Source organism: Ursus maritimus (genome assembly GCF_017311325.1).
Source record: "Ursus maritimus isolate PB19 chromosome X unlocalized genomic scaffold, ASM1731132v1 scaffold_X1, whole genome shotgun sequence".
Classification (NCBI taxonomy): domain Eukaryota; kingdom Metazoa; phylum Chordata; class Mammalia; order Carnivora; family Ursidae; genus Ursus; species Ursus maritimus.
Genome location: NW_024423319.1, coordinates 37,997,783 through 38,024,373, shown reverse-complemented (window position 1 = coordinate 38,024,373; position 26,591 = coordinate 37,997,783).

Here is a 26,591-nt window from a genome sequence, read left to right as displayed (position 1 = left end):
AATATCATTAGCCATCAGGGAAATACCAATTAGAACCACAGTGACATGTCACCACAGAAACCTACAAGAATGGCTAAAATTTAAAAAAAAAACCAGTGAAAAAAATAAGGGGGAGGATGTGGAGAAACTGGAGCGTTCATACGTTGCTGGTGAGAATGTAAAATGGTACAGCCACTCTTGTAAGCAGTTTGACAGTTTCTTACAACACTAAACATACAATTACCATTGACCTAGCAATTGCACTATTAGGCATTTATTCCAGAGAAATAAAAAATTGCATGAATATAAAAACCTGTACATGAGTCTTTATAGCAGCTTTGTTTTTAATCACCAAAAACTGAAATAATCTCAGAGGTCTTTAATTAGGCGAATGATTAAGCAAACTGTGGTATATCCGTACCATGGAATACTACTCAGCAATATAAAGGAATGAACTATGTGCAACAACTTGGATGAATCTCCAGGGAATTGTGCTGAATGAATAAAGCCAATCCCCCCAAGCTACAGAGATGTGATGCCATTTATATAATATTTTTGATGTGACAAATTTTAGAAAATGGAAGACAAATAGGAGGTTTCTGGGGGTAAAGGATACGGGGAGTGGTGAGGATGAGTACTGGGCATGGTTGTAAATAGGTATCAGGAGGGATCCTTGAAGTGTTGAAACTTGCAGTATCTTGACTGTGGCGATGGATACACAAACCCCTCTACATATGCTACAATTGTATAGAACTTAATGCACATGCATACACACACATACACACAGGGATGAGGGGAAATATGAATAAAATTAGCCGATTGTATCAATGTCAATATCCTGGTTTTGATGTTATACCATAGGTTTTCAAGATGTTAACACTTGGGAAAACTGGGTAAAAGGTACATGGGATCTCTCTACATTATTTCTTATAACTGCCTGTAAATCTATAATTATCTCAAAAATTTCAGTTAAAAAAGCTAACATTTATGAATCTTAACATTATTATTTATTCTCTAGGAAATAGTGTCACCCAAAACCACATTACTCATTCGTTGCAGTGCTGAGAGGTGAGAGCTGATTTAAATTGGAAATATAAGTATAAAACTTAACCGTTTTATGGTTGCCCATTGGGGAACTCCATAATGAAATTGTGGAGTCAAAACATTGGGTCTCAGCTTTGCCACTTATTAACTGGTGTGACCTCTAGCCAATCTGTCTCTTTTTCCTCATCATTAAAATGGAAGTTACAATTTTTTCCTTCCCAAAGAAAGAATAAGGAAGCCAAGTGTAAACAGAGAAGGATTGGCTGCCCTCTGGCACCAATTAGCCCTTGAGAGCAAGAATGGAATATTCACGTCAGAATACTCCCTATGCCCTAGCCTGGCACAGTGTTTCTCCCTGGGAGTACTATGGACATTTTATGTAGGACAGTTCTGTTGTGTGGGATCAGCTCACACATTGCAGAATATTCAGCATTCCTGGTTCCCACCCACTAAATTCCAGTAGCGTCATTACCATCCCCCTTCTTTGCGCCAAAAAAAGTGTCTATACATTTCTACTTGCCCTTTGGGAGATATGCTCACTCCCTAGTCGAGAACAGCAAGCAGGTATCTCAATAGGATGCAGTAGGGGCTCAATAAATATTTGACTAACTGCTTGATTGATGGATTTTTTTTTTCCCTTGGCTAGAACTTGGGCTCATCTCATCGTTGGTCTCTAGAGCGAGTGTAGGTTTGTCTGGTGTGCCCTGCCCAGCACCCAGACAACCACTTGCATGGGCACAACTTCACTAGGATCTTGACTGTGGAAACGAGTGGGTGATTCCCAAGGCTGGACACCCTTGAGATAGAAGTGGAAGGCAAAGGTGAGGCAATCTCCCCTGTGCATTTTAGAGTCTGCATGGGTAAGCCTTGCAGGGCATTATTGAGCTAATGTATTCACTGCAGGTATAGTCAACTCTCAGTTATCCTCAGATGGAATGTCCAAATTACAGTGAAATAATTAGGTACGGTTAGTAGATAATGAAGGACTTCATGAGCACTGTTCACTAGTTTTTGCTTCTCTTTAGTCTCTCATGAGGCCTGCAATCCAGCCAAAAGGCTTATTTACCTCTTTCAACCCCAAGAAGATATAAACTGGAAATTCAATAGGTTGAGAGAAAGAAGGAGGTTCCTGCCGCAGCCAACCCAACCTCTCCTTGTTGCCCCAAATGCTAAAAAACTTCCTTAGTTTTCCTACAGGAAAAGGAGCATATCCAGGTGTATAACAAATACACCTCCAAAATCACTCTCAAATCCCTCTCCTTCCTACTCCTACCCCATTTCTGTTGTCACCACCTTAATCTAAGCCACCAATCCCTCTCTTGGCTGGACTCTTCCAGTAGCCTCTGACCAGGTGAACAAGTACTTTGCTCAAGTGCCTTTTGTTGTTTGGCATTCTGATTGCAACTTTATTATTATTGTCTAATATTTGCAGTTTTTCAAATTAAAAAGTCCAATGTAATATGGGTAAGGAGTGGTAAAGATTGAGAAAACTTTAGGGAATATTCTGGACAGTTGAGATGCATTAGTTATTTGCATAAAAATTGTTGCCATTAAAATGTGTTATCTTCTTAATAGCTGAAACTCCTCTTATATTTTCCATATACTACTCATTGGCTTTGAAAAATCTGTGATTTTTAGAGGGGAGAAAGAGTAACCTACAATTTCCTCAAAAAGCTAGTGTTTCTTATCTCTTTTCTTTTTGTGATAGAGCGTCTTTTAAGAATGTAAATGCAACCCACACTGCTCCCATCCTACCTGCCTTCAGGGCCATCACACCTGTGTTCTTTGCCTGTACAATGTACTGAATGTTTGTTCCTCCCCACTTCCAATTCCTATGTTGAAATCTAATGTCCCAGGTGATATATTAGGAGGTAGGGCTTTTGGGAGGTGCTTAGGTCATGAGGGTAGAGCCCCAATGAACGGGATTAGTGCTCTTATAAAAGAGACCCCACAGAGGTCCCTTGCCCCTTCCACCACGGAAGGACATGGCAAAAAGAAGGTGTTCAGGGAACAGCTCCTCACCAGACACAAAATCTTCCAATGCCTTGATCTTGGACTTCCAAGCCTCCAGAACCATGAGAAATAAATGTTTGCTGTTTTTAAGCTACCCAGTTTATGGTATTTTTGTTATAGCAGCCTGAACAGGGCAAGACAGCCTGCAATTCACTGTGTTGGACTTTATGAAGCTTACAGTCTTCTAGAGCAGTTAACAAATAAATAGTCAATCACTAATAAATATAGAATTATAAATTATCAAAAGTACCCTAAAGAAAGAGGAAGAATGTTATAAGGAAGAAGGTCCTTAACCTTATGATACGTGGTTGGCTCCTTCTTTTCTTTTTTAGCTTTTTATTTGAAAATAATTTCAGATTTATGGAATAATACACCCTTTATTCAGATTCCCCTCACATTGCCATTTTGCCCCCATTTATTTTACCATTTGCTTCCTTTATGTTTAAATTTTTTAAAAAATCATTGGAAAGTAAGTTGCATACTTTATAGCCCTTTAACCCTAAACACTTCAGCTTGTATTTCCAAAGTATCGGGATATTTTCTTATATAATCATATCACAGTTATTTTTTTAAATGTTATTAGTTTCTTTTTTCTTTCTTTTTTTTAATGATTTATTTATTTATTTATTTATTTGAGAGAGAGAGAGAGGGTGAAAGAGAGAGCAGGAGTGGGAGGGGCAGAGGGAGAGGGAGAGGGAGAAAATCTCAAGCAGACTCCATGCTGCGTGAGGGTCCTGGCACGGGGCTTGATCTCAGGACCCTGAGATCACAACCTGAGCCAAAACCAAGAGTTGGGTGCTTAACTGACTATGCCACGCAGGTGCCCCCACATTACAGTTATTAATCAAAAGGATTTAACATTGATGCGATTCTTTAATCTGCTCTCTGCACTCAAATTTGTAAGTTGACCCAAAAATGTCCTTTATAGCATTTTCCTTCCTAGAGTACGGGATCCAGTCTATAATCACATATCGAATTCAGGGCCATGTCTCTTTGCTACTCTGAAATCATTTCTCAGCCTTTCTCTGTCTTGTATGATACTGACAATTTTGAAGAATACAGGCCTCCTCTTATGGACTGAATTGTGCCCCACCCCGCAACAAATTCATGTATACTGAAGCCCAAACCACCAATGTGACTATATTTGGGGATAGCCTATAACATGGTAATTAAGATTAAATGAGATCATAAGGTTACAGCCCTAGTCCAGTAGGATTGGTGACCTTATAAGAAGAGGAAGAGAATGTTCATTACAGCAGTATTTACAATAGACAAATTATGGAAACAACCTAGGTGTCTATAGATGGATGAATGGATAAAGAAGATGGAACACACACACACACACACACACACACACACACACACACACAGAGGAATATTTCTCAGCCACAAAAAAGAATAGAATCTTGCCATTTACAACAACATGGATGGCCCTTGGAGAAATAAGTAAAATAAGTCAGACAGAGAGAGACAAATGCCATATGATTTCACTCATATGGGGAATCTAAAAATAAAACAAATTAAAAGAAAACAAACAAAATAACAAGCTCACAGATACAGAGAACAGATTGGTGGTTGCCAGAGGAGGGACATGGGTGAGTGAAATGGGTGAAGGGAGTCAAGAGGTACAAATTTCCAGGTCATGGGGAGGTAATGTACAGCATGGTGACTAGAGTTAACAATACTGTATTGCATATTTGAAAGTTGCTAAAAGAGCAAATCTCAAAAGTTCTCATCAAAAGAAAGGAATTTGGAACTATGTATGGTGACGATGGTAACTAGACTTATTGTGGTGATCATTTCACAGTGTATACAAGTATCAAATCATTATGTCATACACCTGAAATTAATATATTATATATAATTGATTACATTATACCTCAACAAAATTTTTTTTAAAAAAGAGGACGAGACACCAGAGAGCTCTCTCTGCATGAGCACAGAAGAAAGCCCATGTGAGCTCATAGCAAGAAAGTGGTCATCTACAAGCCAGGAAGAAAGGCATCACCAGAAATGAACCCCGATGGCCCCTTGACCTTGGGCTTCTAGCTTCTAGAACTGTGAGAAGATAAATGTCTGCTGTTTAAGCCACTAAGTCTGTGGCATTTTGTTATGGCAGCCTGAGCAGACTAATAGACCCCCTTTCAAAAATAACAAGTGCCTCGTTTGGGGTTTGTTGGATATTTCCTCATTATTAAATTGAGATTATGCCAGAATACTCCATAAGTGATGTTGTGTCCTTGGGTTACCTTATATGGAGGCACACAGTGTTAATCTGCTCCTCATTGGTGATGACAATTTTATCACCTGATTAAAATGATATCTGGTTTCCCCACTGTAAAGTTACTACTTTTTCCTTAGCAACTAATATGCAATCTGTGGAGAGATTTTTTGTTAAGATTTTATTTATTTATTTGAGAGAGAGAGAGTGCGAGTGTGAGAGAGAGCACAAATGGGGTGGGGAGAGGCAGAGGGAGAAGAGGAAGCAGTCTCCCCACTGAGCAGGGACCCTGACATGGGGCTCGAACCCAGACCCTGGGATCATGACCTGAGCTGAACACAGACACAGTTGACTGAGCCACCCTGGTGCCCCTATGGAGAGATATTTTAAGACCACATAAATATCTTACTATTTTTCATGCTGGTTCCTTCATATCCTTCGAGTCTCAACCTAATGTCAACTCCTCGGTGATGCCTTCCTTGACCCCCCCTATCTAAATTGAACCCTCCCCTTTTGCTCTCATGGCACCTCTGTCCTTTTTCTTCATAGCATTCACCCTAAATTGTGATGATGTATCAACTTGTGTGTTTATTAATGTCTGTCTTCCACCAGCTCCATGACAGTGGGGGTCAAGTCTTTTTGTGCTGGGAATGCAGTAGGTGCTCAATAAATATATGTCGAATGAATGAAAAAATAAATGCACACGTGGTGTGGAAGGGATTTGTTAAACAGCTTAGTATACCTCACTGGTGCTGCCCTTTGGAGAGAAATTCTCCTGTTGATCTTTACTAACTTTACAATCCATGTTTGGGGTGTCAGTGTGTGTGTGTGTGTGTGTGTGTGTGTGTGTGTGTGTACCAGAATCAGATGTGTACTATCTTCATGGCTTTTAAACATCATTTTCCTGCTGAATTATCCACTATTCAGCATACAAAGCTGAAAGTCAGCCAGTATAATACATCCTGGCAGGTTTTATAATTCAATAAATCCGTAATCAGACAAGGGTGCCAGTAGCCATTGGCAGAGGCTGATTGGCCGGCTAGATTCCACTAACAGGTGTCTTCTAGAAGAACCTCTCCAGCTCCCAGGACATGGTTCTGGGAAACCAGATTGTTTCTTCCCCTCATTTAAAAGAACACCCCCCAATCTCAGGTGCAGAATAATAACGAGTTGACTCAGGAAATAATTGTGAAGTAGGTCAAACCTGTGGTTGGGATTTCTTCTTTGGGTAGATTTCTCCTGCCTTATGGGGTGCAAACCATCCTCTCACCCTAAGCATCTGGTGTCCTGCTGCTGTCCCCCTTCATTGTCCTCTCCAGGTGGCACCTGAAGTGCTGGACCTTCCCCCCAACACTCATTATCACTTTCTAGACAAGCAGTTATGACCTCTGGCATTATCTTTAAATTGCAATAAGCATAGGGATAAAGCGAGATATAGTGTGTTAAAGAGCCTAGCATAGTGCCTGCCATATAGTAGGTGTTAAATAAAGTGTCTCAGGGCTGCGGTGCTCCCTGCTTCCAACAATAACAGCTTGCTGTAGGACAACTAATCTGAATACTATATTAATTTGATACCAATCGGTGTGCTGTCCCACCCCAGGCATTTGCACTTTGACACCCTGTGACTTCTGGTGACGCAATATTTTAGACCCCAGGAATGAATCTTGAGTGATGGATTCTAAGGCACAATGGCCAGCTGGGGCAGTGGTTAATTTCACCACAGCTACCAATACCTTTGTGTTCAGAAAGCACCTATTATGCAATCTATTCAAAGTTTAACACGTATTTATTAAGACTTCTCTGGTAGACTCTTACATTGCTCACCTGTATTTGGTGTCCCTCCCAGCAGTGTCTCTACCTAAAGAAGGATTACGCTTCCTCATGCATAAGATCTACTAATCAGTAGAATTCTCACTGCTCTCCTACCAACCTATCCAGGACATGTAGTATGAGCAAGAAATGAATGTTTACTATAAGCCACTAACATTTTGAGATTGTTTCTTACTGCAGCATAATCTGGCTTATCCTAGCTTGTTCAACTTCCAAGGATGCCAGAAGAGGGACTATAAACAATTCATCCACAGTTGGTATATAACAACTGTTGCACTTGGGCTGAGAGACCAACTTACCCTTTGCTTCGATTCTGGCATAAATATTGAAAAAGTCCAAGTTGCAGAGCTCAAGAAGTGCAGGTGTGAGAGGTGGCCTTCTGAAAGACAAAGCCTGTTCTGTGACTACGCACTCTATCCCTTTGCCCCCTCTCCCTGGATAATGAGGTAGAACCTTTGGGCTGGTCCCCAGAGGTCCCAACTCAATGGCTGTCAGGACTTTATGGAAAGCATATTATAAATTTTCACTTTCTCTCATCATAAACCCATGTGAGAGTGGGCATCTGTGTTGTAAGTAGAATTTTCTGCTTTTAGTGACTTGACACCTTAGCCCTTTTGTTACAAACCCAGTTTTAATTTTTTTAAAACATAGTCCAGGCACAGCCCATAAACCTCTGCACCCCGGGGAGGCCTATGTGGTCAGTTCCATTAGTGGGCTAAGCTTTTGATTTTTTTTTTATTTTGCTTGAATTGATTACAAGTGTTCCAACAAGTAGTCAGGTGATTTCCTTGTCTGGGCAGTTCAGGGGCAAGGGGGAAACCAAGCTTCTGAGACACACATAATAATTGGTGAACTTGGGGAAAGCATATTAGTGACCACATGAGTGGAAAACAAGGCACTGACTGTCAGTGTTTTTCCTAGCTTTCAGGTTTGATACTTTCAAAGTCCTTTGTGTCCGGAAGATTGCAAGTGAAAACTAGGTATTTAATAAATATTCGATGAGCGAGTGTCAGTCCTTCTATTACTTGATCTCTCAGTCCTTGGCATTTCACACAGTTGACCTCCCCTCCTTGAAATAGCCTCTTCTCTTGGTTTCTGGGACTTCGCCTGGTTCTCATCATCTCTCTCTAGTTCTTTCTTGATCCCCTTTGCTGAATATTCCACCTCTGCCTAGTTTCTGAGTGCTGGTATTCACAGTGGCTCTGTCTTAGCACCCATTCTGATTCTGCACATTATCCCTGGACAATTTCACTCATTTCCATTACTCTATCTACTAACTCTATACCTCCAACCAAAATCGCCTCCTAGAACATCATATCTATATATCCAGATGCCTACTGAACATACTCATTTGGGTGTCCAATGGGTAGCTGAAAATCAACACGTCCAAAAGACCATATGATCTCCTCTTCCCTCTACTCCTTCTCCTATATGTTCCTTACCTCACCGAGGGCACCACTGTCTACCAGTTGCCCAAAGAAGAACGCAAATATTCATGATTACTCTCTCTCTCTCATCATATCTAGCTAATACCTGTATACTGATGACTCTCAAATCACTCTATGTTTATGTTCCCATTGGTTTTTTTTAAAAGATTTTGTTTATTTATTTGACAGAGACAGTGAGAGAGGGAACACAAGAAGGGGGAAGTGAGAGAGGGAGAAGCAGGCTCCCCGCTGAGCAGGCAGCCCGATGATGACGTGGGGCTCCATTCCAGGACCGTGGGATCATGACCTGAGCTGAAGGCAGACCCTTAATGACTAAGCCATCCAGGTGTCCCTATGTTCCCATTGGTTTATAACATTCGAAGAGAAGTTCCATAGGTATCTTAAAGTGTATATTTTCCAAATGTAATTCATTACTTCTCCCTTTCTAGTCTACTTCATTTGCTTTAGCTCCCACCAAACCTAAATATTATCCTCATCATACATGCCATGTGATTTTATGCCTTCATGAATTTACTTATATGGTTCCCTCTGCCTAAAATACTCTTCTTTTCTCCATCTCTTTCCAAGCACTAATGCTGTTTCTCTCTGAAGTCTTTCATAACATCCCTTAGAATAAATTTTCTATTCGTCTGTGTTCCTTTGGCATATCTATATCTGTCCCCAAACACCCACCATATTATAACACATTTATTTCTCATGTTTGTCTTTCTATTAGACTTTAAGTTTCTTGTGGCAGAGACCATGTTTATTAATCTTTGTTCCCCTAGCACGTAGTAGTGTGCCTGACACAAAGTCAGCCCTCAATTCATGTTTGTGAAATAAAGGAATTTATTAAATAATATTTTACTGATCTCCATATTTTCAGAGGAATATGGGCAGGGTTAGGGACTAATTAGGCTTGAATGGAGACAGTGAAGAGGTAATTTAATACATTTCTTCAAGTAACTATGAGTCCCTTACATTTTAGAGCCCTTTAAGCAATCAAACAATAATCAGGCACATCTCTTTATGCAGTCCTTATAGGAATCTTGGGAGGTGAGTAGGTAGGGTAGGAATTATCCTCTTTTGGGAGAAGCAAAATAAATTACTAAAAAATGAATTACTAAAGGACACCTAGCCCACTGCTTTTGAGGTGTTAGTATAACACCTGTTCTTCAGTTCTATGATGGTCCAAGCTAGAGTAAATAGGCTTCATCATTGTAAAGAGAAAGCACTGAATTGGATGAATAACTAGATACTGGATTAAGTTTCCAAAAGAGGTTGTAGTTCTAGGTCGCATGTAGCTCCATAAGTCTCTGATAATAATGATAACTGCTAATATGCTATGTGCTTGATACTGTATACATGCTATCTTATTTAATTCTTGCAGAAACCCTATGAGGTATCTTCATTTACAAAATAAGAAAACTGAGGCTCAAGAAACTTAAGCAGGGGCGCCTGGGTGGCACAGAGGTTAAGCGTCTGCTTTCGGCTCAGGGTGTGATCCCGGCGTTATGGGATCGAGCCCCACATCAGGCTCCTCCGTTATGAGCCTGCTTCTTCCTCTCCCACTCCCCCTGCTTGTGTTCCCTCTCTCGCTGGCTGTCTCTATCTCTGTTAAATAAATAAATAAAATCTTAAAAAAAAAAAAAGAAAAAAAGAAACTTAAGCAAATTGTCCAAGGTTACATAGCTAGTATTTAGCTCAGCTGGAATTCTAGGCTTATCTGACTCTAAAGCTGTTCTTTCTTTTCTCCGTATTTTTAAAAGTTTTTTTAAAATAAATTTTATTTTTTAGAGTAGTTTTAGGTTCACAGCAAAATTGTTAGGAACAGACAGTTCCCATATACCTCCTTCTCCCACAGCTTCTCTCACTATTAACATTTTCCACCAGAGTAGTATATTTCTTACGATCAATAACTCTACATCGACATATCATTATCACCCAAAGTCCATACTCTATATTCCAGCTTTGTGGTACATTCTGTGGGTTTGGACAAATGTATAATTTTATGAACCCACCATTACAGTATTATACAGAATAGTTTTACTGCCCTAAGAATAGTCCGTGCTCCACCAATTCATCCCACACTGTCTTCAACCACTGGCAACCACGGATCCTTTTACTGTGCCCCTAGTTTTGCCTTTTCTGGGATGTCTTATAGTTAGAATCACATGGTATGTAGCCTTTTCAGATTGGCTTCTTTCACTTCGTAATGTGCATTTGAGGTTCATCCATGTCTTTTCATGGGTTGGTCGCTCATTTCTTTTTAGTGCTAAATAATATTCTATTGTCTGGATGTACCGCAGTTTATTTATCCACACACCTACTGAAGGGCATCTTGGTTGCTTCCATATTTTGGTAATTATGAATAAAGCTGCTATAAGCATCTGTGTTTATGTTTTTGTGTGGTTTAAACTCTCAACTCATTTGGGTAAATACCAAGAAGAGTGATTGCTGGATTGTATTGTAAGAATATGTTTAGTTTTGTAAGAAACTGACAGACTGTCTTCCAAAGTGGCTGCAGCATTTTGCATTCCTTTCAGCAATGGATGAGTGTTCCTGTTGATTCACATTGTTACCAGCATAAACATTTTCCAGGTTTCAACAAAAAAAATTATGAAGCATGCAAAGAAAAAGAAAATATGCCCATTCACAGGAAAAATAAAGAAATTAATAGAAACTGTCCCAGAGGAGGCCCAGGCAAAAAGACTTAATAGACAAAGACCTCAAATCAACTGTCTTAAGTATGCTCAAAGAGCTAGAGGAAATAATAGAAAAAACACTAAGGAAAACCAGGAGAACAATGTCTCACCAAATAGAGAATATAGATAAAGAGATAGAAATTATTTAAAACAACCAAATTGACATTTCAGAGCTGAAAGGCATGATAAAGACACGAAAAATTTATTATAGGAGTTCAACAGCAAATTTGAGGAGACAGAAGAAGGAATCCACCAACTTGAAGATAGGCCAATTGAGATTATCCTGTCTGAGGAAAAGAATGAAGAACAATGACCAGAGCCTAAGAGACCTATGGAATGCTATAACGTATACCAATGCGCATAATAGAAGGCCTAGAAGGAGAGGATAGAGAGAAACAGGCAGAAAGAATATTTGAAGAAATAATAGCCAAAAACTTCCCAGATTTAATTAAACACATGAAGACACATATCTAAGAGCTCAGTGAACTACAGGCAGGGTAAACTCAAAGAGATCCACACTAAGGCACCTTATACTCAAACATGGTAGTCCCCCATCCCCTACCGTGGTTTTGCTTTCTGTGGTTTTAGTTACCCATGGTCAAGGTTACTAAGGTAACCAGGAGATAATCCTCTTTCTGATGTGTTGTGAGAAGTTCAATAGTAGCCTAATGCTATGTCACAATGCCTATGCCACTTACTTCTCTTCACCACATAAGCATGTTACCAGCTCATATCACCACAAGAAGGGTGAGTACAGTACAATAAGATATTTTGAGAGAGAGAGACCATATTTACATAACTTTTACTATAGTATATTGTTATAACTGTTATATTTCATATCAGTAATTGCTTTTTTAACAAATGATGCTGTGACGATTGGGTATATACATGCAAAATAATGAAGTTGGATTCCTACTTCAAAAGATATACAAAAGTAACTCAAAATAGCAGCATAAGTATAAGAGCTAAAACTTAACTTCTAGAAGAAAACAAATTTTTATGACCATAGATTTGGCAATGGATTCTTAGGTATGAGCTCCAAAGCACAAGCAACAGAAGGTATGAAGAAAAAATAGATAAATTTTACTTGATAAAATTAAAAATTTTGGTGCATCAAAGGACATTATCAAGAAAGTGAAAAGACAATCTGCAGTACATTAGAAAATATTTGTAAGTCATATATCTGATGAGGGTTTAATATCTAGAATATATGAAGAAATATAATTGAACAACAACAACAATAACCAAACAACTCACTTAAAAACTGGGTAAAGGACTTGAATATACATTTCTCCAAAGAAGATATACAAATGGCCAAAAATCACATGAGAAGTTGTTTATTATCATTAGACATTGGGAAAATACAAATTGAAACCACTATGAGCTATTTCTTCACACCTACTAGGAAGTCTATATAGTAAGAAAAAGGAGGGGGGAATGACAAGTGTTAACAAGACTTTGGAGAAAATTGGAACCCTTGTACATTGCTAGTGGGATTGCAAAATGGTGCAGCCACTGTGGGAATCAGTTTGGTTCCCTATAAGTCCAACATAAAACTACCACGTGATCCAGCAGTTCCATTCCTAGGTATATATCAACAAGAATTGATAATAGGTGCTCAAACACTTGTACATGAACGTTCATAAGAGCACTATTTGAAATAGCCCAAAGGCGGAAACAACCTAAATAACCATCAACTAATGAATGGGTAAACAAAAGTGGTATATCTATACAATGCAGTATTATTCATCCATAAAGAGGAATCAAATTGATATTTGCTATACCATGGACGAACCTTGAAAACATTAAGTGAAGTGAAAGAAGCCAGACACAAAAGGTCATATATTATATGATTTCATATATATGAAATTTCCAGAATAGGCAAATACATAGAGTCAGAAAGTCAATAAGTGGTTCTCAGAGGTCTGGTGGGAGGAGGAGTGACTGCTTAATGGGTATGGGGTTCCCTTTGGGGTTATGAAAATATTTTGGAGCTAGAATGAAGTTATAATTACACAACTTTGAGAGTATACTAAATGTCATTTGTACACTTAAAAATGATTGGTTTTGGGGCTCCTGGGTGGCTCAGTTGGTTAAGCATCTGCCTTTGGCTCAGGTCATGATCGCAGGGTCCTGGGATCAAGCCCTGTGTTGAGCTCCCTGCTCAGTGGGTATCCTGCTTTTCCCTCTCTCTCTGCCACCCCCCGCCCCCACTCATGCTTTCTCTCTCTCAAATAAATACGTAAAATCTTTTAAAAAAATGATTGTTTTATGTTATATAAAATTTACCTTAAAATTTAAAAAAATAATGTAATTGATATAGTAGTGATATTGTTTGTTTCTCCACTATGTTTTTGAGATCTGTATATGTCGATATACACAGATCTAAGTCACAGATTTTATTGTATGAATATACCACAATGCATACACGTATTCCTATATTGATATATGATAAGGTTTTTTCCCCTTATTTTTCATTATTAAAAACGGTGCTTAAACATCCTTTTACATTTTTTTCTGGTGCATATGTAGCAGAGTTTCTCTAGGTTATGTATGCAGAAGTGGTATTGCTGATTTGTATGGCATGTATATTTTAAAATTTTACTAGACAATGCCAAATTGTACTTCGAAGTGGCTATACTGCCTTACATTCTCATCCTCTTTATATTACCAGATTTTTAAAGCTTTATCAATCTGATGGGTGTTAAATGGCATCCCACTTATGCTTTTTTAAAATTTATTTTACCTGATTACAAATAAATTTGAATTTCTTTCCCTCTCCTCCTCCTTCTTGCCAGTCAGATTTCCTCTCAAGTGAACTACCTATTCATAACCTTGGTTCATCCTTTTTTTCTGTTGTGATACTTGTATTTTTCTTGTTGATCAGAAGTTCTTTATATATTATGGGTATTAATTCTTTGTTTATTACATATGTTGCAAATACCTTTTCCTGTTTGTTGCTTGACTTTTTATTTAGCATGTGCTATCAATTAATATATAGAAGTTTTAAATTTGAGTGGTCAAATCTATCAAATATTTCCTTAATCTATGGAGTTTTCTGTGTTTAAAGTAATCTTGAGGTCATAACAATATTCATCTTTTCATCTATTCAGGTTTTATTTTAATAAATTAAAATTTTGTTTCCTTTTTTTAAGTTTTTATTTTAGTCCCAGTTAGTTAATATTAAAATTTTGTTTTTCATATGTAGACTTTAAATATATCTAGAATTTATTTCCCTGTATGGTGAAAGGAGTCTAGTTGATTTTTTCCATATGTAAAGCCAATTATCTGAATCCCATTTACAGTTTGTCCTTTCTCAGGTCTGTAAAGCCATCTGTATCATACAGGAAATTCTGGTATACACATGAATCTATTGCTGGGCTTTCTTTTCTGTTCTATTGATCTATTTGACTATTCCTGTGCCAAACTACATTGTTCTAATTGCTATGGTTTTATAAAAATTCGTGCTATTTTGTTGGCAAGTTCTTCTTTGGTAGTCTAGAATTTTCTTGGCTGTTTTTGGACGTTTATCTTTCCATACAAATTTTAGAATAAACTTGTCAAGTGATACCAAAAAGTACTATTGGAATTTTGTTTGGCATTAATTTTTATGTTTATGGATGAGTCTTGAGAGAACTGTCACGTATCCCCTGATTTATTTAGATCTTTTATGCCTTTCAATAAAGTTTTATAAGATTTTGCATATGGATGTTGTACACAATGTGATCCATTTATTATTAAGTTATCTATACCCAGCCTGTCATGGGAGCAAGCTAAAGGGGGAGTAATGCTGCAACCCTGGTTGGTGACATAGGGGTCTGCTCCGCCTCCTAATGCAGCTTAATTGTGACCTCTGGTCGTGTTTTTTCTCTATCCCAGAATACAATTTCTATCTTACGATGGACAACTGCTGCATCTTACTGACTTTATGACTTGGTGAATATGACAGAACTCAGCTCATGAGCAGTTCTGAATACATTTTGGCTTGATGCCCCATAGTTAAGAATTCCATCTCTACCAGAATCCAGCAAGATACTAAGAGATGTTTCTCAAAATATTTAATTAATGCAGGTGGCATGGTCTTCCTCCAGAACCTCAGAGCCCTACATTGTGGTTTTGCCATTGGAATTTGCCATAAACTTTTCCCACCACTGGCATCTCTAGTAACATAGGGTCTTTCACCCTTGACCTGCTGCAGAGCCCTATTTTTCTCCTAGCTCCTCTCAAAGCTGGCAGCCTTTTATGTCACCGACTGTATGGGCCATTGTGGAATGTGCTGGCTCTAGAGCCCAAAAAAAACCTATGAAGTGTTGTGCTTCCTTTTCTGTGATAAAGAATGCAAGGTGCTACATGTTTTCTTTTGCTATGGAATGGATATCTGGTATGTTCTTTACCAGCGAACACCTAAAAACTGTAACAAATTGGGAAGCCTCTGAATCTTTCTAGGATTTGTCTTTCAGGGCATGTAGTACATATGTCTTGACAAGTCCTTGAGCTTATTAGTCCCCTCTTTGTTTATCCTGCCTAATCAGCATGATGTCAACAATGCCATATTTCTGTGTGATGTCCTGAAAGGTGCATACACTCCAAATATCTTCAAATTGTATGTGGACAGAAAGCAGAAGAGTTATCATAAGCCTGCAGATATATATGTATTATAAATATATGATTTTGTCCATTCTACAGGAATGTCATCTGTTTCTGATACCCTTTTCTGAATGGAATAGGAAAAAAACCCACATTTTCTATATCATTGGCCACATACCTTATACCTGAGGCCATGTTAATCTGCTCTAGTAAGATAGCTGACCCACATGGCAGCTGCAATTCTAAATGCTCAGTGAATTTGTTAATGCAGAGACTTGATAGATTTCCTAATGTCGAATTATCCTTGTATTCCTGGATAAACCTGGTCATGGTGATTGTTCTTGTGTGTTTCTACTGATGGATTTGACTTGTACATTTTTTTTAATTTAAGATTTTGTTTTTCATTTCTGTTCGTGAGACTAATCAACACTTCTCTTACTCATTTTTGTTCAGTTTTAGTATCAAAGTTATACCAACTAATAGAATGAGATGGGTACCTTCCCACTTTTTCTATTCCATAGAAGAGCTCATAAAAGACGGAATTACCAGTTCCTTAAGTGTTTAGTAAAACTCACCTACAAAAACTGTCTGGACAGATCTTTTTTTCCAAGATGTATTTTCAATAACAACTTCAGTTTCTTTCATGGTTGTTGATGTATTTATATTTTTCGTTTATATTTTTAATTTCTTCTTGAGTCAATTGTGTTAAATCATATTTTTGTAGACAATTATCCATTCCTTCTAATCATTAGCATAAATCATTAGCATACATAGCATTCTCTAATGATTAAAAACTCTCTATATGTATACATTTGTCCAATTTTACATTCTTAATATTGTCTATTTGTACCTTTTCTTTTTTTCTTTATTGGTCTTACCAAATATTTGACTATTACATTAACCTTTGCCAAGAACTAGCTTTTTGTTTTGTTAATGATCTCAATAGTTTGACTATTTGATATTTTATTATTTTCTGCTTTCACCGTCATTACTTCTTTCCTTCTACATTCTTTGAGTTTACTGGTAGTGTGCTGGAGCAGCTCATATCAGCTAATGAGAACTAATTATTACATTTTCATGAAACTTGCCATCTGGTTGTGAAAAACAGCCATTATTAAAAATTAAATTACATAAAATTACAATTAAATAAGTTACATTAAAAATATAGTTAATAAACATTCAAAACTTGTCACTTCTTAATTAGTTTACTACATTTTACTATTATTTATGCTCTTGAGGTTATTTACTCCTATTGTATGTGAATGAAGGACATGCTGTATAATGATGTGCTACTACTATGCATCTTTTCCGAGTGATGTTACGTTGCCAGCTTGAAACTGATCACAGCTTTAACCACAGAAATTTGTATATGCTGTAAATCAGGGTTTGATGTACTGTGTCGATGATTGTCTAGACTGAAGAAAGTGTTGAAGAAAATACTAATAATGCAGGTTGAATTTAAAACTGTGTTGTGTCTGTAGCTATTGCATTTTTGAATTGCACAAAATACAGAGGAAATATTCTTACAGTATTTGAAAACTATTCCCTGAGTCAGCAAATAAGTTACTCATATTACCGACAAGTGAGTGAAGTTCCTACATCAGTTTTTGTTGTTTCTCTTTTTTCTTACTCATTAATATCAATGAAAATATCAACCAATATTCATGGTGATACTACTCTAAAAAATCTGACTGTCAAACCTTTCCCGGTACAGGGCTGCTTCATTCTCTTTATTCTTCTACCTTCTTGAGTTGAACATTTTACTTATTAATTTTCAGGGTTTCTTGTTTTTGTAATAAATGCCTTTATATCTTTATATTTCTTCTTAATTACCACTTTAGTCAGTGGTATGCTGGTAAACAGACTGAAAAAAAAAAGATAAAGGAAAAAAAGAAAAAAAGAAGCCCTAATTTGTAGCATTTGCTGATTTTCATAGTATAAATGCTCCCACCATGGCTGATTTCAAGCTATGTAACAACTGGCTGGCAAAACTCCTGAATATTTAAAGCCAAGGTTTGGAAGCCGGTGTCAAACAGTTCTAGTCAACTGCTAATAAGCTATATGCTGTAGCTTCTGATACATGATATTTCTTCTATCCATCAGTTATAAGTATTTGATAATTTTCAAAAATGTTTATTTGCTAACATATGAAAATTCCAAAGTCCATATTTATAATTTTGAAGTCTATGCCTTTTTGAGGGCCTTCTTTTGGTTATCGATTTCTCATTTTATTGCATTATGGTTGAAGAATGAGGTATGATATTCATATCTTGTTTTTTGAGATTTTTGTGGCCTAGAATGTGTCCAGTTTTTGCAAGTTTCCCCTATGTGCTTTAAAAGTATTTGTTTTTCATTTGGTAGATGCAGGATTTTTTTAAAAATATAGCTGTTATATTTTATAGAAGGTTTAGGTTCACAGCAATTTAAGTAGAATGTACAGCGACTTCCCATATACTCCCTCCCGCTGACACCCGGCCTCCCCCAACATCAACAACCTGCACCAGTGTTAAATTTGTTACAGTGAATTGACTTTGACACATTACACCCAAAGTACATAGTTTATATTAGAGGTCCCTGTTAGTGTCACAGGTTCTATGGGTTTTGACAATGTATAATGACATGTGTTCACCATTATAGTATTGTACAGAAAAGGTTCCTTGCCATAAAAATCCCTTGTGTTTCACCTGTTCATTCCTCCTTTTCTTCAATCCCCTGGCTACCACTAATCTTTTTACTGTCTCCAGAGTTTTGTCTTTTCTAGGATGTCATGGTTGAAATCATACAGTATGTGGCCTTATCAGATTGGCCAGTGTTTTTTTTATATATCTACTTAATAGTTCAGTTTTATTGTCTTATTCAAATCTTATGTATGTATCCCTGGTAACTTTTGTCTACTTTGTCAGTTCCTGAATGAGATATGTTAAAATCGCTCACTATGATTACAGATTTGGTTATTTCTCATTGGAATTCTGTCAACTTTCACTTCGTACATTTTGGAGCTAGATTTTTCGATGCACTGAAGTTGTTCTCTTTTAGTGGATGATTATTTGTTAAACATTAAGTGATGTGTCTCTTTGTCTTAATTAATGCTTTTTACCTCAAATTCCATTTTGCGTATTCAGTCTTTTTCCATCCCCCCATTTTTATTTTAACTTCTCTGATTCATAATGTTTTAGGTGTGTTTCATATAGACAACATATAGCTGAATTTTTAATATCTAATCTGAATGTCTCTGTCCTCAAATAGGTGTTTCTAATCCATTTATATTTATTGTGACAATTGATACACTACTTTTTGTGTTTTCTGGTTACCATGCTTTTCCTTTGCTTTTTTCCTTCTCTTTCATGTCACACTAAGGGCATTGAGTTTTTCAGGTTGTCTTTGTTTCTCTCTATGACTTGCTGCAGGGACCACATAATTGCTATCCTCTGGCCAGTGATTAGGTTTTTTCAAAGAAGACACTTTTTCCACTTCTCTGCTTCTCACCTTCCCCAGTTATATCACATCTAACCTGCTATACCCGGAACTTGCAACCCTGACTTCTATCTTCTTTTGAGCATTAAAATTCCAGCTCCTATGAACTGTATCTTGTTCATTGGAAAAGTGTCTGTTCATATCTTCTGCCCATTTTATGATTTGTTTATTTGTTTCTTGTGTATTGAGTTTGAGAAGTTCTTTGTAGATCTTGGATACCAGTCTTTTATCTGTAGTGTCATTTGCAAATATATTCTCCCATTACGTGGGCTGCCTCTTAGTTTTTTTGACTGTTTCCTTGGCTGTGCAGAAGATTTTTATGATGATGAAGTTCCACAAGTTCATTTTATCTTTTGTTTCTCTTGCCTTTGGAGATGTGTCATGAAAAAGGTTGCCGTGGCCGATGTCGTAGAGGTTGCTGCCTATGATCTCCTCTAGGATTTTGATGGATTCCTGTCTCACATCAAGGTCTTTCAACCATTTGGAGTTTATCTTTGTGTATGGTGTGAGAGAGTGGTCAAGTTTCATTCTTTTGCATGTCTATTTTATTTTATTTTATTTTTTTATAATAATATTTTTTATTATATTATGTTAGTCACCATACAGTACATCCCTGGTTTTTGATGTAAAGTTCCATGATTCATTAGTTGCATATAACACCCAGTGCACCATGCAATACGTGCCCTCCTTACTACCCATCACCAGTCTATCCCATTCCCTCACCCCCCTCCCCTCTGAAGCCCTCAGTTTGTTTCTCAGAGTCTATAGTCTCTCATGCTTCATTCCCGTAAAATAAAAAAATTTTTAAAAATTAAAAAAAAAGAACTGTATCTGGTTCACTTATCCCTTAGAGACACAAGTCTTCAAATCCTACCTACCACTTTGGGTGTTATCTTTGTTTCTGGTACAAAGATCTCTAGTGGAGATTTCCTTTCTTCTTTTCAAGATCAAATATGCATTTATACTTTAATATCTGGCATTTTTACATATCTTGCATGTATGAGTTTGTGGTGCACGTGTGTGTGTGTGTCTATGTCTGTGTCTGTGTGTACTGGTGAGATATTGGATTACTTCCTACATCAGCTTAGGCTTTGATCTTGACTGAAAAACAAGCCTGTGCTCTTAACCACTAGGCTCTACTGCCTCCCAGTGTTGTTTTTCCTCTTAGGCTTCCAAGATTATCCTTGAGGCTTTTGTACATTTTATAAATAAAGAGACACAATTTGTGAGATGCACTTTCTCCATATAATATAAATAAACATCTGTCACATTTGAAGTTATCAAGTATGGAAAACAAGCTAGCGAATTAATTATCCTTTGATTACTTTCCAAATGAGCCAATTATTTCCTTCATTAGCTAACACTTTGGTTTTTTATTCAGGACCTTAATAAATGAAGACATTCGCCTATTTTAGTTATAAATTACCTTTCAATGGACACCAGGGTGCCAAATTCAGACAGTTCCTTTTTACAAAAATAAAGTCTAAAGTTTGATGAAGAAACTAAAATTTGGTTCTTAAAATTGTAGTGTAAGCAGGATTCTATATAGATATGCTGACTGTCTTTTCCTGCTGTGGACATTCTGCTTTGACTAATATATTTAGAAGATTGAAGATCAACACCTGTTCCTCTAGTGGTTCTCGTTTGTACAGTGACCTTTGCCTCACCCGTATAAATACACACATGGTGATTAAGCTGTCAGATATCATAGGGAACTTTTTCAGGGGTGAGGACAATGAATCACTCCTGGAATTTCTCACTTATGGTCCCCCAGATGTCTGCCATCCACCTTGCCAGCTATTTCTTTGCCCACTCTTTTATTAAGCCAGAGTCTCCAAATGGGCCACTAATATTGTGGTATTTGAGGACTCTCTATCAAGTATAGGGCTTGGACTAGATGATCTCTTACTAAGAGCCCTCCCAATTCTGGCATTTTATAGGCTCATATTTCACTGCCAGTTTCCATGATTGAGGACAGATATCATATGACATTAAGTTTGTGCTTAGGAAAGTGTCAATGCTCAAGTTTATTGCCACAACAGGACTTAACACAAAGCAATTTATCAGTAGAGAACTCGCAGTGCCCCAGAGCTTTTCCAATTGGTGGAAGAAAAGGGAAGGAAGCTAACATTTACTGAGTTATCACATAGCATGTATTATCTCAGTTAAAACTTACTGCCTATCAAGGAGATGCTATTTCTCCCTTTTACAAGAAAATGAGTTCGATAGAATGGAGATGATTTGCTCGATATTGCTTATCTAGTAAGTAGTGGAGGTGAGATTTGAATCCAAGTCCTTCTGGTCTCCAAGTTCTGCCACAGCTCATGCTACCTGTCTATCCATCCATCAATTTATTTCTTATAATATAGTTATTGAGCACCTACTATGTGCCAGGTAGATACAATGGGGAATAACATAGACAAGATCCTTGCTCTCTATCAGGTTTTTTTTTTACAGTATTAAATTACCCTAAATATGGTAGACCACAAGACAATAAGCATCCCCATGGCTGCAGCAAGATTCAAACAGATGACTTGATCATAAAGACCCTGGAGAGCAATGGTAAGGTCTGGTTAACATTGGTCAGGAGAAGGACTAATCCTTTGATCTGGTCATCCTCTTGTTAGGACTCCCAAAAAGCCCCATCATATTTGACCAAAATTAACATCAAAGTATTATGGGAAGAACTTAACCTTTCTCAGGTGTTCATGCCTTTAAGGAAAACTTTATTGAGGTATAATAAACAGACCATAAAATTCACCTATTTTAAATATATAACCCAATGGTTTTTAGTCTATTTTCAGGGTTGCACGACTATCATCACAATCCAATTTCAGATACTTTCATCATCACTGAAAGAAACCATGGAAACATTATCAGTCATGCTCCATTCCTGTTGTTCCCCACCCCCTCTCTGCTCCAGCCCCAGGAAACTACTTGTCTATTGTCTGTCTCTATGGAATCGCCTATTCTGGACATTTTACATAAATGGCATCATGTAACATATGATGCTTTGTGACTGGCTAGTTTTACTTAGCATTATGTTTTCAACATTTATCCACACTGTAGCATATATCAGTACTTCATTCTGTGTTACGGCCAGATAAAATTCCACTGTCTGAGTTACTACATTTGATTTATCCATTCATCAGCTGACAGACATTGGGGTCATTTCCACATACTGTGAATGATGCTGTTGTGAACATTTTGTACCAATTTTTGTTTGGAGAGTCAATTTCAATTTTCAGTTTTGAGTATATATTTAGGAGTGGAATTGCTTGATTCTATGTTAATTTTATGCTGAAAATATTAACGAACCATCAGACTGCTTTTCCAGGGGCTCCACCATTTTACATTCCCATCTGCCATGAGTGAAGGATCGAGTGCCTCCACATTCTCACCAACATTTTATAAGCCCATTTAAAGTAGCCTTTATAGCACTTTAATAATAATAATAACAACAACATTAGTAGCCAACACTTACTTTGTGTCAGGTACTCTTCCAAGCACTTTACATAACTTCCTGACTCTTCATAGGAACTCTATGACATAGGAACTGTTATATCAGATGAATAAATTGGGGCCCAGAAAAGATAAGTAAATTGCCCAAGTTCACACAATTAAAAAGTATCAGAGCCAAGCCTTGAATCTAGGAAGTTTGACCCCAAAATGTGTACTCTTGACAAAGAGACAACAGGCCTCTTTAGTAATAGATGATAGCTCACATTCTAAGTGTTTTATACCTATTTTCTCACTTCATCTCACAAAACGCCAATGAATTAGGTACAATTTTATCACCTTCCATCCCATAGATGAAGTGACTAAGCCATAGAGAGGTTAAGTACTTACTCAAGGTCACATAGCTTGTATTTGTGAAACCAAGATGCAAATCCAGGTCAAGCATGCTTTGCCCCTCTGCTCTTTGGAACGGAGCTGGAGCTCAAGCAACTTCGGTGGCAAAAGTGGAAAAGAAAACAATACTTATAAGTAGTCTGCACACTTAGAGATAAAAGCTACAAGAAACCAGATCACCTCAATCCTACGGAATTCCCAGGGACTCCCCCTTGCAAATATTTGCAATTAAATAGTAATGCAAAATTAGCTAAGACGTTTAGGTGGAACTCAGTGACATGGGGGGTGGGCTTCTTTGGTAGATAAGTAGAATATTGTCCAAATAGGAATGCATTTCCACTGGACCATCATCAGCCATCACTGGTGCTAAAGCAGAAGCAATGGCTCACTTTCAACACGGTTTCCAATTATACTATTCTTTTAAAAAATTAAGTTACCACAGGGGCACCTGGGTGGCTCAGGCAGCGAAGCATCCGACTCTTGATTTCGGCTCAGGTCATGATCTCAGGGCCCTGAGACTGAGCCTTGCATGGGGCTCCACACTGTGTGTGGAGTCTGCTTCGGATTTTCTCTCCCCTTCTCCCTTTGCCCCTCCCCCTGCAAGAAAACATTTAAAAAATTAACAAGTACATTTGATATTTTGTATTTTTCAGGTAAGAAATAAAAGACAGACTCCTTGGATAATGTGCTTGCTTTGATGAATGAAACGGTGAGGACAGATTTAGAAAATATTGGGAAATACTTCACAACTCCGGCTGTGGGCTAGAACCTCAAAGCTTAACATTGATTTTTGCTTTATCAAATTGACAAAGTCTGTGTGGTGGTTAAGATTATAGGCTACTGTCTTTCTGCGTTCATTCTGGACCTTGCCACTTGCTAGCTTGAATCAAGTTACTTAATTTTTCTCTACCTCAGTTTCCCCATCTGTAAAATGGGTATCATAATACCTATCACATAGACTTGTACGGAGGACTAAAATGGGTGAATATGTACAAAATCCTTAGAACAGTTTCTGGCATATAGTAAGATCTAAATAAGTATTTGCTGCTTGTATAATAGTAGTTGTAGTAATAATAAAAATTATTATATGATAATACCAAATGTTGTCAGGGAAGAGATTGTATCATAAATCTTAAAATGTACCTACTTTGAAATCCCACTTTCAGATAATTATCTTAAATAAACAATTACATATTCAATTACAAATATCATAAATCTTAAAATGTACCCACCCTGAAATCCCACTTTCAGATAATTATCTTAAATAAACAATTACATATTCAATTACAAATATCATAAATCTTAAAATGTACCCACCCTGAAATCCCACTTTCAGATAATTATCTTAAATAAACAATTACAAATTCAGTTACAAGTATGTTCATTGCAACTATGTTTACATAACGAAAAACTGCAAGCCATAAATAATGTCGACCTGCATGTCTCGACAAGGAATAATCTTTACAGTGTATTGCTGCACGAAGTATTCGGGCCATAAAATAGTACATTATGATCCCTTGTTTTGAAAAATATGTGTATATCCGTGCTTGAAGAATGGAATGCCAGTATAAGTACCTTAGCTTTACCTGGGTTGTTAATCATTTTTATGCCCTCCTGGTTATTTATATTCTATTCATTTTGTTCTCAACGAGCAGGTATTATTTGTGTAATTTTAAACAGTCACTTTCAAACGTCGGAGGCTGCCAGGGTCTGATTGGCCTCACCTGGCAACGAGTTTGGACACTAATGGATGCAGCCTAGACTGTGTATGAGGCACTTTACATTCCCCACAGCCATCCGGGGACAGAATCTCAATTAGAACATCAAGGTCCGCCTTCTGTGGCCCCTTGCTGTGTCGGTTCCACCTATGAGCTGCTGGGGATTTGCATAAATTAAACTCCCGCTGGAGAGCTGCCATTGTCTTGAAAAATGGAATGTGATCAGCATGGGGGAGGGAAGGAAAGGGAAAATTTGCCTTTGTTTCATGGCACCCTCTTCTTGTTAATGCCCATTCAAGACTGCTTTGACCGCAGCTCAGTTGTGGTTTGGTAATTTCCATGGCTTATTTTTTTTTTTATGATGGGGGAAAACAATATGAGCAGCAGTTTCTTTCGTGAGAGGCACTCCTTAGGAAAAGAGATGTCGGACAGCTGGGTCACGTGCCATGGGATGTGCACAGGCTTAGAATCACAGAATTTTCAGGAGAGAGGTGCCCTAGGGACTCTCAGTCGGTATTGCCTGCAACCTTTATAAGTCCGTGCCGACCTTTCGAGTGTCAGGAAGACTTTCCTCTGCCCTTCAAGGTCCTTCTGGATGGACTAAGAATCAAATTGATCTGAGACAGATTAACAGGAGAAAATCAAAGGTAATGGTGTACTTACAGGGAATCCACTCAGACATGAAAGTCCAAAGGCTGTGAGGCAACAGGAAGCTTTGCGCCCGCTAAGGAGAAGGGTAGAGTCTGAGGATACAAAGGGGAGGAGGGTGAAAGGAGATGTTTTGAAAAACAAAGGTTGCCCTATTATGCAGATAAATTCTTAGGTCAAGGGGAGTCTCTGTTAATTGCTCTCTTCCTAGTTTAGGCTTTCCTTTCTAATGTGAATTTGGGCAGTCAAGGACCAGGAAGAGAGCTTTCCCTGCATATGCTGGGTTTTGATTACTTTTAACTCAAAATAGTGCTCTTGCCAGAGTGGCCCATCTTGGGGCAACCTGCTTTCAGCTTCTCCTACACAAGAAACGAAAAGTACATGTCCTTTTTGTATTTTGCATCGTGAAACAATCTTTCTTTTTCGAATTTTCTCTTGGTAATTTTCTTTTTAAAAAAAAAAAGATTTTATTTATTTATTTATTTGTCAGAAAGAGAGAGCACAAGCAGGGAGAGTGGCAGGGAGGGGGAGAAGCGGGCTCCCCGCTGAGCAGGGAGCCCCATGTGGGACTGGATCTCAGGACCCCAGGATCACGACCTGAGCCAAAGGCAGATGCTTCACCGACTGAGCCACCCAGGTGTCCCTCTTCATAATTTTCTAAAATTTGTAAATAATTTTAAAACTTGAACCCCATATTTATAATGTTAAAAGTGCCTCACCCTGCTGTATGTGCTTGGGAATTGTCCGCATTCAATGCCCTCACGTGTAACAGGAATCCTTGGTTTAAGCCACGCCTCCTTTCCCATAGCCATCTTTCTCACTCAGCTCATTACTGAGTCACTACCACGTTCCCAAGGAATGTGCAAACTTATATACCGTCCAGTGAAAAGAGAAGCTCTGCAGATACAAGGAATAAATCTGTGGTTCATTGTGAATTAGACTTATCCATCCACCTATCCATCCATCCATCCATTGAACAAGTATTTATTGAGCATCCATTATGTCGCAGGCAATGCCCTAGCTTCTGCAGGTAATAATAGTGAGCTGGAGCTTACATTCTAGTGGAGACAGAGGCAATAAATTAATATAAAGC